Raw genomic sequence first — 14,916 nt, 5'->3', positions numbered from 1 at the left:
GTAGCACCCATGACCATTCTCTGAACAGAGCATTTCTTCATTATCTCACTTAGCATGCATTTACTGAGTTCATACTATGTGCCAGACATAAAACATTATGTGTTTTGAAGGATCTAAGGATCTCAAGAATAAAAATACACAGTGACTTCCCAAACTGATACAGATGCATACTCACAGAGATGAGCAGTATTATTCACTAACCCTATAATAAAGAGTGCAGAGGGAAATGGACACATGTACATGTGGTACGAGTATATCTATGTGTTCTACCCAGGCACACATTGGGACCATAGAGGAGACAGACTTCAAAATTTACTACTACGTAGCCTTTGTGCATGCAAGCATAAACCATGGATTTTAAATGAGGAGCTCAGACTGCACAGTATGGCATCAGGAAACAGACTGGAGTTAGCAGATAAACTTTTCATCCTCAAAATCATTAACCCCATGATTGTTCCAGTCTGTGAAGGCTTGAATTAGTAGCTTTAACATCTATACTCCCTTAATCCAACATTGTGCCAAGCATTCCATATACCTTATGAGTTGCACCAGCACCAAACAGGTGTGAAGAAAGAGGTAGGAAGGAGATGAGTGTTTGAATAAATATCTGGGCCACTGACATCATGTTATGCATACCAGACAATCAGGAAACAAAATGCCCCTTATCTATCCAGTCATCATTCAATACATGTAATTCAATAAGTTGCTTGAAACACAAAGATGAAGGTGAGACCTCTGAGCTCAAGGAGCTTCCTGTCTATCTTTTCCCTCTCACTTGCATTCTCCCTCTTATCCCATACCCTACACACCATGTGCCAACAAAGAACCAAGAGAAGATGTGCTTGGCAACCTGAGACCACCAAGGATGGGCAACTCTCTTCAGTTTGTGAACTCTTGGAAGCAAGTTTTTAAAAGGCAGGATGAAGTCCTTTATGAAAAACATAAGCTGGACTAAATTTCATGATGTCAGCAACTAAGATTCATTCCCAAGAACAAGAATTCACACTTTTCTCTCCTTATTTGACTTTGTTACTCCACAGGGCGTTAGAAACACAGACCAGGCTTGAGGCTGAGACTGAGCATGTGTGGGTTCGTGGCTGTTGAACAGGTGTGGACACCCTTTGGTCATTTCCAGACCTTCCTAAAATTAAGTTCTAGGACAAATGCATTTCCCCTCATTGGTTGCTTTTGTGCCACCAAAGCATCCACAGTGACTAGAACATTGTGATGTGACTGACAGTAGTACTGAAATCCTAGTCCTGGGGTCTGTGTTCTGTCCCCTTCTAGTCTCTGAGGGAGAGCTCCTCCTTTAGAGCACTCTAAAAACACGGCCTTCAACAAAATACTTCCTTGCTCCAGAACTTACGACTTCTTTATGCTGGTTACATAAAATCTAACTTTCATGACTGTCTATTTCCTAGCCTCTTCTCCAAAATATGACCCCCAGGCAGCCTGTCCCACTTTGCTCCCCACTGTCCCCTAATACCAATCTCCCCTTGGGGTGAGCCAGTGGCTATGCTCATGCCCTGCCTGCCATCCGTCCTTATCCAAGCCCCACCCATTTCCTCTGGGAAACACTGCCTCTCAAAGCAACTTGAATCAACCTTTCTCTTTATACTTACCATCCAAGTCACACTGTCAGGCACATTTTATGTGCAGTCCCATTCTTTAACAGTACAGCACAAAAATCCTCTTGTAACTCAAATTTATCAGTATATTCCTTGTCTCCCCTAAGCTGGAAAGAGCCCGAGAGCCCAGATCTCACCCCAGAAACAGTACTAGGTTCATAGGAGACCCTCAGTAAATACTAGTTAAGGATCTGATAATACTCTTTCCTCCTATGTTTTAAGCTGTGTGTACCTTCTGCTGCTGCTCTTCCTCCTTCCATGGTATTTTCATTCCTTCAACAATTATTTATTGAGCACCTCCTATGTGCCTGAAAATAGGAAATCACAGTGAACAAGGCAGCGATGGTCCCTGCTTTCTAGCTATTTAAGGATCTCAAACTTTGGCTATTGCTGGAAACGGCAAGCACATTCCCTGAATGTCAACAGTCATTTGCTCTATTAACAGATCAACTGAACTACACAGTGAATGCTGGAGTCTAACACTTTGGAAGAGACTAAAGGGATATGAGCAAAATACCACATACCAGACTGATTATAAAGTGCCCCTCACAAGTTTCTACTGAGATCTCAACTGAAGAAAAACAATCCCCTGCCTTCTTAACCTCTTTTGTGTTAGGCTGGTTTTGAAATAGAAATTTAGATATCACTTTACTTGTTTCACTGTTGGGTGTGGTTTGAAAGTGTCCAATAGGACAGGATGATTTCCATTCACATATATATATGTTTATATATATATAAAATGTTTATATGAATAATTTATAGTGTTCATTAATTCATACATTTGTGGAATTCCTATCATAGTAGTTACCAATCAGTACGGTTAAAAAAAGTAGGTTGCTTGATGATGGTACACTCTTTGCAAGGTCCATTTGCAAAATAAAATATTAGCCAGTTAAAATTAAATGTCAGACAGACACATCAGAGAATAAATTATACACTGGGAAATTAGTTTCAACAACTATAGTCCAAACTTCAAGTTATCTAAATCCTTAAAATCAAAATCAACCAACCAACTAGTCAACAAATAAACACAAATATAAAATGCAAAAATAATTATTATAGCAAGCATCATTGACTGAATGGACAAGAATCTGAACACACTCCAGGAGACAGTGAAGGACAGGGAAGCCTGGCATGCTTCAGTCCATGGGGTTGCAAAGAGCTGGACACGACTTAGTGACTGAACAACAACAACCATTAAGAGCTTTAAATTTTAGTTAAAAATTTTAAAAAATCTCTTATCAAAGCTGAAAAGAAAAACATCTTTCAATAGCAAAACTCCTTTGATGTCAGATATGCTCTGCATCAAGTTTTCAGAAAAAGTAACATCATAATTAGGACAGACCAGAAAACTCTCGGATTATTTAACTTCATTACTGAATTTTAGCAGAGAAAATGTAAAGCAAAGATCTTCATATGGTCATACACAGCAACAACAGACATAACCTATAAATCATGCATATTTTCACCATAACAATGATGGTTTGTGGATTCTATTATCAGCAACAACTAGAGTGACTGATCTCATATATTGGAGCAATTTTGCCATTCCATTCCTTACACATCAGCAACGATCTACAATGAACATGATGGATCAGATACCCAAACACATGCCATGCTAATACCATGTGTAGTAGTTATAAAACATGGAGCTAATTAGGGCAGAAATACCATTTGACTCTTTCATAGTTTCAATCTTTGCAAATAATTGATATCAAGATAAATTATTACTACTGCAAAGTTACTTTCTATACATGTAACATATTTATCCTGATCTAAACCTGTAACAATTTTGAAGATGTAATCCACAATAAGTATACTTTACATCACAACCTAGTACAAATATACCTATTAAATATACATAACTGAAACCTTCCCCAGTGAACCTGTAACAATTTTGAAGATGTAATCCACAATAAGTATACTTTACATCACAACCTAGTACAAATATACCTATTAAATATACATAACTGAAACCTTCCCCAGTGGTTCAATGGGTAGAGTCTGCCTGCAATGCAAGAGACTCAGGAGACACAGGTTTAATCCCTGGGTTGGGAAGATCCCCTTCAGGAGGAAATGGCAACCCACTCCAGTATTCTTGCCTGAAAAGTCCCATGGACAGAGGAGCCTGGTGGGCTACAGTCCATGGGGCCACAAAGAGTCAGACACAATTGAGCATGCATGCTCAACTCAAAAGTTTCACAAAACAATACGTATCCATACTATTTATAATGTACTCTATTGTCTATTCTAATCTTAAAAAATGTTGGTCTGGACCTACTAAATTTGTTTACTGAACTATTAATGGAAGATAAGGCACAATTTACAGTAGGCAAACCAATCTAAGTGGATCAGTTTACCGTTTCTACATCTTCACAATCCACCCCCCCCCCCATTTCAGTTGATTTAAATTTAAATGATTTCTTTTACCCCACATTTTCTGATGGGGTAAAAGAAAAACTGGAATAAACATCAAAGATCATAGGGTGATTTAGGCCTACAAGCTATGACTATGAGGAATAGGATGGGTACCTTTTTCATCTTTGAGGTTCCAGCCCCCAAATCTCACAACCGGGTGTAAACACATACTGGGTCCTTGATACATTTGGTTGCATTTTAGAGTAAAAAAGGGTATTGTTAAGAGTCTCCTTAAAGTCACACCGGGATAACTTTCACCTGAGAAAAACGAAGGCCCCCTCAGAAGTGCTGGTCAGGGATACAGAGGGTACAGCGGTCTGTGAATCGAGTCTAGGCCTTGAGTCCACTGCCGGACAGTCTCCCGGGCTCCCTTACCTTGAACTCCGCAGAAATGTGGGCTTGACCCCTAGTCACCTGAGTGAGAAGATGCCAACCCAGCAATTCACAAAAACCCATGAGGGCAAGACAAAGAGGGAAACCCGCTTGGCACTGGAGTCCTGGGACGAGTCTAACCGACTTTGCAAAGCCGGCAGGCGGGCTGCAGCGAGACGGCGGAGACTCGTCCCAGGACTGGACAGGATTGCGGCCTGCCGGAGGTCGCGGCTGGACCTGGCCTCGACCTGCGCGGCAAGGGGCCTGGTACACGGCTCACCGGCGGACAGGGCATGGCCTCGGCCTGCCTCCGCACAAGGGCCCGACACGGCCTGCGCGGGGACCGAACTGGGACTGACCTCAGCCTTTGAGGCACCGCGGGCCCCGAGCCACACCCTCTCCGCAGCTTTCTTTCTCTGGCCTGAGGCCGGGCTCCGTCGCCAAGCCAAGCCAGGCGGTTAGTGCAGCGGTGCATCCTGGGACGCGGGCCAGGCGGCCAGTGCGGCGGTGCATCCTGGGACGCGGGCCAGGTGGCCAGTGCGGCGGTGCATCCTGGGACGCGGGCCAGGTGGCCAGTGCGGCGGTGCATCCTGGGACGCGAACAGCTCATGGCCGCTCGGTGCGCGGCGCCCGGGCTGGGCCGGGGTGGGTGGGCCCGCAGGCCGCCACCCACGGCAGTGAACAACGTGCTGACGGTGGCAGGGACTTCACCTGGGCCGGCACGTCCTCCGACACGCACAGTGACACGGTAACAGGGTCTAAGTAACTTGTCCACGGCTGCCACATAGCACAAGTTGGCTTCGAATCTGGGTTTTTCATTATTTCAAACCCGGTGCCCATGCTGTTCAACTACACAACCTCTCCAGGGGGCAAATACCACTGTAACTGGCCTACAGACTGCTCATAACCTGGAGCGTAGGGACAGGAAGAGGACCCGCATTTGCAGTGATCTCTCATTACAAGGTTGAATGAAGACATAGATCGGAACTGGAAGACAGAAAATGTGGCAGTGAAAAATAAAATCTCCAGTAAAAGGGGAGTGTTATTCTTTTGAATATTTTATTAAAACATGAAAGTCGTTTATAGAGAAGATAGTATAGTGAGGTAAGGAAAACGGACTTTGGAGCCAGAGAATCCTGGGTTTAAACTTTGACTCTTCAACTTATTAATTTTGGGTTGTCTGACCTTGGACTTTTTAGTATTTTTAAATGCTTTTTTCCTCATGAGTAAAATAAGGATAATAATTACTCCTTGCAGGGTGTCCTAAGGATTAAATGAGAAAAAGAATGTCTGGAAAGTATTTAGCATAGTATGGGCTTCCCTGGTGGCTCAGATGGTAAAGAGATTGCCTGCAATGCTGGAGACCTGGGTTTGATCCCTGGGTCAGGAAGACCCCCTGGAGAAGGAAAAGGCAACCCACTCCAGTATTCTTGCCTGGAAAATCCTATGGTCAGAGGAGCCTGGCAGTCTACAGTCCGCGGGGTTGCAAAGAGTTGGACACAACTGAGCAACTTCACACTACTACTATGTGGTAAAAATTAAGCACTCAGAAAATGACAGCTATTTTTACTATTGGAGTGCACAAAAAATGTAGAAAATAATGTTCTTAATAATAACTTAATTATTAAGTCTTATTAAGTGTTAAGTCTTATAAGTTCTCCAGGAAATAAAAACAAAAGGCATCAAGGAGTGCTCAGGATGAGATAAAACAAGGAGTTGGAATGCAGGTAATATATGAATAGAGATGGATGAAAGGAGATTACAAGGAAGTAGAAAAATATTCATAATTTAAACCTGCTTTGGAGGTGATGATGAGTTGAACTGACATTGGAGAAAATCAAATCAGTATGAAGAAGGGCTGCTGCTGCTAAGTCGCTTCAGTCGTGTCCAACTCTGTGCGACCCCACAGACGGCAGCCCACCAGGCTCCTCTGTCCCTGGGGTTCTCCAGGCAAGAATACTGGAGTAGGTTGCCATTTCCCTCTCCAATGCATGAAAGTGAAGAGTGAAAGTGAAGTAGCTCAGCCGTGTCTGACTCTTCCCGACCCCATGGACTGTAGCCTACCAGGCTCTGTCCATGGCATTTTCCAGGCAAGAGTACTGGAGTGGGTTGCCATTTCCATCTCCAGTGAAGAAGGGTAGAGTTCAGATATTCCACCAGAATACACAGAAAAGAGAACAAAGTTGAGGGTGTTAAGAGAGGAAAGTAAGCATGGAGATTAGAAAGCAGAAGCTCAATCTGCAAATAAATGATGATTTAAAAATGAAATGTAAACACTTGCCATGAAGGCATGGCAAAAGGGAACCCAGAGAACATATCCGGGATGGTATGTAAGACTCATGTTCCAGGCAATAATACTCAAAAGAGAGCCAGACCTAGAGAGAACCTCAGGACGTTCTTGAATTTCAAGGACAATAAATTATTTTGGACACAGCCATCAGAAAATCAGATAACCTAAAAATAATCAAATGAGGATGGTTTCAGCTTTCTCTTCCAGAAGCTAGGGATAGAAAACAATAGAACAAAATGGCAACAGTTTAAGAAAAGTTGCAACACAAAAACTATTCCCACACAAGTTGTCATTCCAGTCAACAAAATGAATGGTAACCAAAAGACATTCTGATACACAATATATGAGGTCTCAGAAAATATATCCCTCTTCCTAGAAAAACTGCTGAGAGGTACTCTAGACTTCCCTCTTGGAAACATTACCCAAGAGGAACCAAAATTGAGATTAGTTCATTGGATACAATGTGAAACGGAGTTAAGACTAACTAACAAATAAAAGGGTGATAATAAAATGGCATCTAAAAGGCAAAAGTAAAATTTGTATAAGTCATATATTCTAGAGGAAGGTAAAAGCTTCCTAGAAGCTTTGGGGGGGGGGGGACAACATTTTGATTAATGAATTCAGATGAAATTAATAATGGCCAGAAAACTAAATGGGGCAAGAAAAGGAAAAGTGAACTAAATTTGGCACATAATGGAGTCTAGGCTTATGGCTTCAGTCTTGGCTTTGATGATAAAGGAATTTTCAAACATGTTTTTTGAAAGCATAAAAGGTAATAATTTGTTTAGTTTAAAAAGTAGGTATGTTTTCCAAGTAACTATGAGACATAAGTACAAATTACTAACAACCCATTTGCAAGCCAAGAGAAAGCAGGAAATATCAAGGAAGAATAAACTATCATGGCAAATAAGTAATTTATGATGAGAAAAATCATTTTAAGATTAAAACTATACTACATTTTAAAAAGTAACAACTTTTCAGCTATTAAAAGGGAACAAAGTTCTGATTTTGTTTATAATATAAAGTTCATTTATGTATTATCTGCTGATTACACATGATCAGACCAAAGAACTCATACCCAAAGTTTTAGCTTATAAATCACAGAATACATTTGGAACCTCAAACCCTGATCTTGGATGGTCCCAAGGCACTTTTCTTCAGATACCACAGTGATTTTTTCTCATCCACTGGTTCACAAATCAAGTAGCACAGCCCGGGTGGAAAACACAGATGGCATGAGTTCGAGTGTCATGTATTCTACTTATCCCGCTGCTGTGTTTGTGAGTCCAGCCTCCTACAGTGGATATGTCACCACTGACCTACAACAACTGGGATGACATACTTTTGCTGCAGATGGCCCTTTAGTTACCCTCCATAACAGACTATTAAAGAACAAAATAAACAATACTGTTAACTAACTTTTTACAGTGCTATTAAAAGAACTACTTCTGATGGAATCTTAGTGGTTTCTTCGCTCTCCATGCTGATCCAGGAAGTGCAATGCTGTTCAAGGTCCATTCCCAAATCCTCATGCTCATACTGACATACTTTTTACCCAAACAGACATTTCAGAGAATTGGGCTGTCTGTGATTACTCCTAAATGTTACTCTGGTTTCACTATTAGTTTGTAATAAAACTCATTTGTATAGGGAAATGCAGTTGCCAATCAATCTTGTCTCCTAGTCCACCACTCATTTCCCTTCCATATAACCATAAAATCATTCATTTCACACATTAAAAGCAACACACACGTAAGAGGACATGTGCCATATTCAAACAAAGAATGCTACATGATACCAAAAATGATTTACTTGTCAACAATCTAGTGAGTAAGGGAAATCTTTCCACTTTATTACAGAAAAAAAAAAAAAAAAACTAAACCAGAAAAAAAAATTTAAAAGACAATTTACAGGAAAATTGGCAGTCAAAAATTCAATTCTATTTTACCATAGTGGGCTATACTACTCTTATCTTTTATAGACATCAACAAACAAAAGTCAGCAATTTAGAAATGAAAAATAAACTTCCCTTCTTAGCAAATTAAAAAAAAAGTTTGCAGGAAAACTTGCTCAATAAATTAAAAAACAAAGTCATAAGCAATCATAAACGTGCTGCTGGCGTGTTCACTCTGTGGGCCTCCAGAGAGAAGTGTGTCTGGCAGGAGGTCTAAAGCACTTTTTAAAAAAAGCATATGCTGTCATAATGCCACAGACAACCCCAATCCCCACTCCTAGACAATATCTGTAATATAAACCCATGTTTTAAACTCTGCAGCTTTCAATGATTAGGGAGACGCTTGTCTCAAACCAGACTAAAAATGCTTAAACTTTTCTCACTGGTAAGGAAATCATACCCTGATAACATTCCATTTCTCAGTTCCTCTAAGTATTAGGAAACTATACCTACCTTGAAAAAAAAAATAGCAAAAATCCCAAAGAGAAAAAAAAAAATGCAAGCAATCCATGGTATATATATATAAATATGTATTTTACCCAATGTGGTGAGTAACCGCACAACAGTTTAATCAATCTACTTGGAAAGGTTAACGTCATGGCAAATTTAGAAGGGGACCCCTGTTTTTCTATATCTTAAAAAAATATACTAGTGAGCCGAATAATTAGGAGGTTAACTGTGATGGCTTTGATCTGCTTTGTTCAGCTTCACTTTCCTTAGAATAATCAGAAAAACTTACAGTTGGTTTGCTAGTCTGAGCTATGATTAATAATACAGTTAGAAAAGGCATTTTATCTACCACAATTTTCAAGTGAGTATTTTAATATAAAGCAAGATAACTCTATATGGTGTCACAAATGATATAAAAGACCAGTCAAAGCTCATGTTTAAGATCACATTCCCACACCCCTGAGCAGTCCGAGTGGGCTGGCTGGGCCCTGAGGAGGGAGGTGAAAGGCGGGTCCAAGCCCCAGACGGGGCTCGAGGACCAGACATTGCCTCTGGGGACGGCGTTCAGATCCATGCCAACACAGGCATTTCAAGACACCACGACAGATCCGTGTTCAGAGGGACAGAGGACACAGATCAGTTGAAAACCACTGTCCTCGTGGTGTCCACCTCCTCTCCTGAGCACGCCTGGGTCCACATGTGATCTCTCACAAGTGATCGAGAGCTTCCTGATGGTTAAAACACCCAGAGTCTTCTTCTCAGATACTAAACTCCACATAAACTTCCCTGTTCAAGCCCTACTTGACCTGAGTTTCCACAAAGCATTTCTTGTTTTCCTGTCCCTGGAATTCTTTCCACTTTCCTTCTTCACCCAGGCCTCTTTCCTCTCCTTTCTCCAGTCTCAGGGAGGTCAGACCTTCTTCCGTGAATTTCTTAATGCTCTATGCAAATGACTACTGCTGTAATGTGGATTTTCTAATTTTCAACACGGGATTTCTGTCTGTCTGCTGGGCATCAACACGTGCTGAAGACAGTGCCTGAGTCACCCGGCTAAGAGCAGAACTCCTTCTCTTTGTGAAGTTCCACTTCACACGTCACAATCTGTGATGTTCCACTTCCCTATTTCCAGGAATAGCAGCAGAAGCATCTCCCACCACACAAATGCAAGTGAGAACACAGGCTAATCCTCTTCCTTCTTCATAAAATTTAGTTTGCTTTTTTTTCCTCCCAGTTGTATGTTTGTATATTGTTTAAAGACTCAGTCTTTCAGTTCTGGAAATTTTTCCTGGACTACTTTGGTACTTCCCCCTCTCTGCTCCTACTTTTCTATCTAGAACTTCTGCTAGTCAGTTGTAGAATCTTGTGAGCTGTCTTAAAATTTTGTCGTTTCTATTTTCCAAGTTTTTTTTTTTTTTGGCCTGCTGTTATACTTTTTGAAGATTTCCTCAACTTTTCTATTGAGTTTTTCATTTCTGCTATTCCATTATTTGTTTATAAGAAGTTTATTTCTCCTCCTGAATATTCTAATATCTTTATAACCATTTTTCTCTGAAGATATCACTAATTTCCTCCTTGCTTAGTCTGTCTTGTTTTAGGCTCTGTAATGTTAAGAAACTTTCCACAAATGCCTTGTGTTCCTTGGCTATTCACTCCTTTCTAAGAGTTGGACACATAAATGCCAACTAGAAACTCTCCCCATGGGTGAAGTTTGTGACTGTGGATTTCAGAGTTGGCAGGCTTGGTGGAATAATTTCTTTGGGGAAGCCCCCCAAACCAGTCAGTCCTAAAGGAAATTAACCCTGAATATTCATTGGAAGGAATGATGCTGAAGCTGAAGCTCCAATACTTTGGTCACCTGATGTGAAGAGCTGATTCATTGGAAAAGACCCTGATGCTGGGAAAGATGGAAGGCAAAAGGAGAAGAAGGAGGCAGAGGATGAGATGGTTATAGTATCATGGACTCAATGGACACAAGTTTGAGCAAACTCTGGGCGATAGTGAAGGACAGGGGAGCCTGGCATGCTGCAGTTCATGGGGTTGCGAAGGGTTGGATATGACTTAGTGACTGAACAACACTGTATCTTTAGGACTTTTCTCTTAGGTTGGTCAGACTCCATGGATATTTCCTCTAATTTTCTGGGGGAAAGTGTAATGGTGGGGGTGGGGGTTGGCTGTCAACCCTCAGACGTCCCTAATTAATCCCCCTGCAGTGTGGCATCCTGTCCTCAGGTGGGTCTAGGGTCCCTCAGGCCAAAGACTGGCTAACACCTTGGCTTTCTTGGACTGTCAGTCCAGTCCCTGCATGACGCACTGCTCCTTTATTCGAGTTTTAATGAATCTGTGGGCAGCGGGGCCTGATGCTGGAATTCAGCAAGGCTTTACTCCTCCTCCTCCATTCTCCTTGTCCCTGACGCCAGTGGGATGTTCCCAGGACTCTTGCCAGTCTTTCCTACTTGTCTGCCTAGCCACTGGTACTATATTGCTATTTAAGTCACTTTCTTAAAACACAAAACCAGTCACTGACTTGAAAACCACATGGGCTCTCCACTGCCCACAAAACAGTCAAAACTCCTTAGCACAGCACACAAGGTCGTGAATGAACTGGCCCTAAGCTAGCCTGCCAGCAGGGCTTCTCTTCATACCACTCACCACACTCAGAGCAGCAATGTTAATATTAACAGTGCATCGCCCCCTGCTTGAAGACAGTCAGTCAGTTATGGAGAGGAGGTCGGAACTAGACTGACCAAATGCGTTATCTTGACTCTGCCACCTTACCAAGTTAATCTCATCTGCAAAACAGGGATCATAATAGTACCTGCCTATTATTATGAGGATAATCTGAGCACTTGGAACAGCAGCTGGTATATGGAAAGTGTAACTGATGTACAAGTTAAAGATTTTAAGTTTCTGCTCACCTGTCTTCCCCAGAAGTCCTTGGAGAGGATCTCTTCTCATTTATTCAACACTTGTGGTTGTGTTTATTATAATGGGGCAGACATGATGCTATTCACAAGGGACAATGTAAAAAGAACATGGCAAATGGAGGCTGTTAAAAACCTGTTAAAACATAATGTGACAAATGCTATGATATGGGAAAGAACACAGTGAAGAGAATACAAAGCAGGTAGGATCTAATGGTTCAAAACAGGTGGAGGAGTTTTCACAGGTCCAACATTTAAGATGAGGCTTAACCAAAAAATAAATAAAATTTTAAAAACCCACAACAAAAGGAAAAAAGATGGGGCTTCACAGATTTATAAGGCAAAAGGTGGTGTTCCTAAGGCTGGGTTGGGGGAGAACCACAGGTGAGGCTAGAGAAACAGGTTGGGGCCAATTACACAAGGTCCTGTATAACCTGTTTCACTCTCTATTTTGTTTCAACCACTATCAATTTCATCATCCTAGCACACTGGGAGTGCCATATACAATTTTAAGGAATTATAAGTATTTTGCTACTAGTAACAGTTGAAACGCAACCACTTGGCAATTATTTTAAAAATAAATTAGAACATGCTTCCAAATATCATTGAAGAAGCCATATATAAAAGAACATTTACTCTATGATCCATTTACATAAAAGACTACCGGTGAGTATGACTAGAGAGGGCTCCCAGGGGGACTCCTGAGTGCCAGTAATGTTTCTTGATTCAGGTACTGGTTTCATAAACATGCTATTTGTGAAAATTCAAGTCATATATGTATGTATTTTGCTGTATCTGTTTTAAGTTAAAACAACAGATTCATAATTTATTGATTTATAAATTTAGATTAAATAAATGGTGCTCACTTGAACACACATATGAATTTACTTGGAGAAGAGGTGGAGTTACAGACTAGGAACTCATTGTGTGAGTATCACTAGTTTTGTGTTTTCCCTTATGGACTAACTCAGGACAGCTCTGGATCTCTGAACAGCCAGGAAAGTTATCACATTGCCAGCGTCAGTCATCTTCACCAATACTAGGGCTTCAGTGAGGGTAGGACAGACTGAGTTACACCTAAAATTTAGTTATACAAGTAGCATCTCTGAAATCCCAACACTCAGCATACACATGAGATTGCCTTTTTCTCATTTTACACATAACAAGGGGTTGACGGTTCCTTATTAATCTTATACAGAAACACAGGTAAAAAACACATCTATATAAGCATGGCTTTTAGTGCATTTAGCATTTATGTACCCCTAGAAACAATAAAGAATCAGGTTTCTTTTCTTTAAAAAAAAAAAGTAATTTTAACGAAAAAAAAAAAAAGATATTCAGTTAAAAAGTAAGAGTAAAACAAGATATACAATGAGAAGTCAAGTTTTCTACTCCAGATTTGTTTCCCAGGGCAACTGCTACTAGTATTTTCTTATATGCTGTTACATATTTTACAAAATTTTGTTACATATTGTTACAAAAGCATATATAAATATGTTAAGTGTGTGCATTACTCCTTCCCTGCCTTCTTTCCTTAAACAAATGAGACTCTCATATGTTTTTTATTGTAGGCCTTTCAATTCTGTAAACATGAATATAGCCCATTCTTTCCAGAAGTATACATGTAACTTAGCACATATACTATGAGTATGTATATTTTGACATTTAACCAGATATTTCTGGTCTTTTGCTTTTATAAGCAGAAGATACATTCTTTCACATAGATGAAGCCGCCCCAATGAATACCCCCAACTCTGTTACCAAACTTTTTGACCTCTGCATTTCTCTTTGGTTAATATTAGCATCTCATTGTTATAATGATTAAGCCATCCTCTGTTTAGTTCCACTGATTTTTCTATTTCTACCTGAATGAGTACTAATCTGTTTTATTAACACAGCCTTAAAATATATTTTAGGCTTTGCTGGTGGTTTAGATGGTAAAGAAACTGTTTGCAACAGACCCTGGATCTGTCCCTGGGTTGGGAAGACACCCTGGAGGAGGAAATGGCAAACCACTCCAGCATTCTTGCCTGGAGAATCCCATAGAGAGATGAGCCTGGCAGGCTACATACAGCCCACGGGGTTGCAAAGAGTCAGATAGGACTGAGTGACTAACACTAAACTATATTTTAATGTTTGGTAGGTTCAGTCTCCTTATATTTATCTATAAAAGGATCATTTAAAAATGTTTTAAGGATGACATTTCAGACTGCCTTACGGACAGACTCACCAGCAGAATACAGTTACACTCTCAGTATACAAATTCCTCACAGGCAGACCTTGGAGATACTCTGGACTCAGTTCCAAATTTTCACAGTAAAGCAAGTATCTCTGTAAGGGGAATCACACTGACTTTTTGGCTTCTCAGTGCATATAAACTAGTTACATTTACACTATATTGTAGTCTAGTAAGTGTGCAATGGCATTATGCCTATATACTGTAATAAAGAAGTATTTATTGCTAAAAAAATACTAACCATCATCTGAGCCTTCAGCAATGCTGAAGATGTTAAAGCCACTGCTTTATCAACTAAGCTTATAAAATATTTTTAAATCTTTTGTTGTCATTTCAGCAATCTTAAGAGAATCTTCACTGGGAGCAGATTTTATCTTAAGAAACCACTTTTTTTGCTCATCCATAAGCAGCAACTCCTCATCTGTTAGAAGTTTTATATTTGTAACAAATATAATAATGAGAAGGTGTGAAATATTGCAATTACAATAATGTCACAAAGTGAGCAAATATTTTTGGGAAAATGGCACCAAAAGACTTGGATGACACAGGATTGCCACAAACCTTGAACCTGTAAAAAATGCAGCATCTGCAAAATACAAAGTGAAGCACAGTAAAATGAGGCATGCTTGTAATGATATGAAAACTTG

The sequence above is a fragment of the Muntiacus reevesi genome, chromosome 15 (assembly GCF_963930625.1).
Source record: "Muntiacus reevesi chromosome 15, mMunRee1.1, whole genome shotgun sequence".
Classification (NCBI taxonomy): domain Eukaryota; kingdom Metazoa; phylum Chordata; class Mammalia; order Artiodactyla; family Cervidae; genus Muntiacus; species Muntiacus reevesi.
This window is presented reverse-complemented; position numbering follows the sequence as displayed.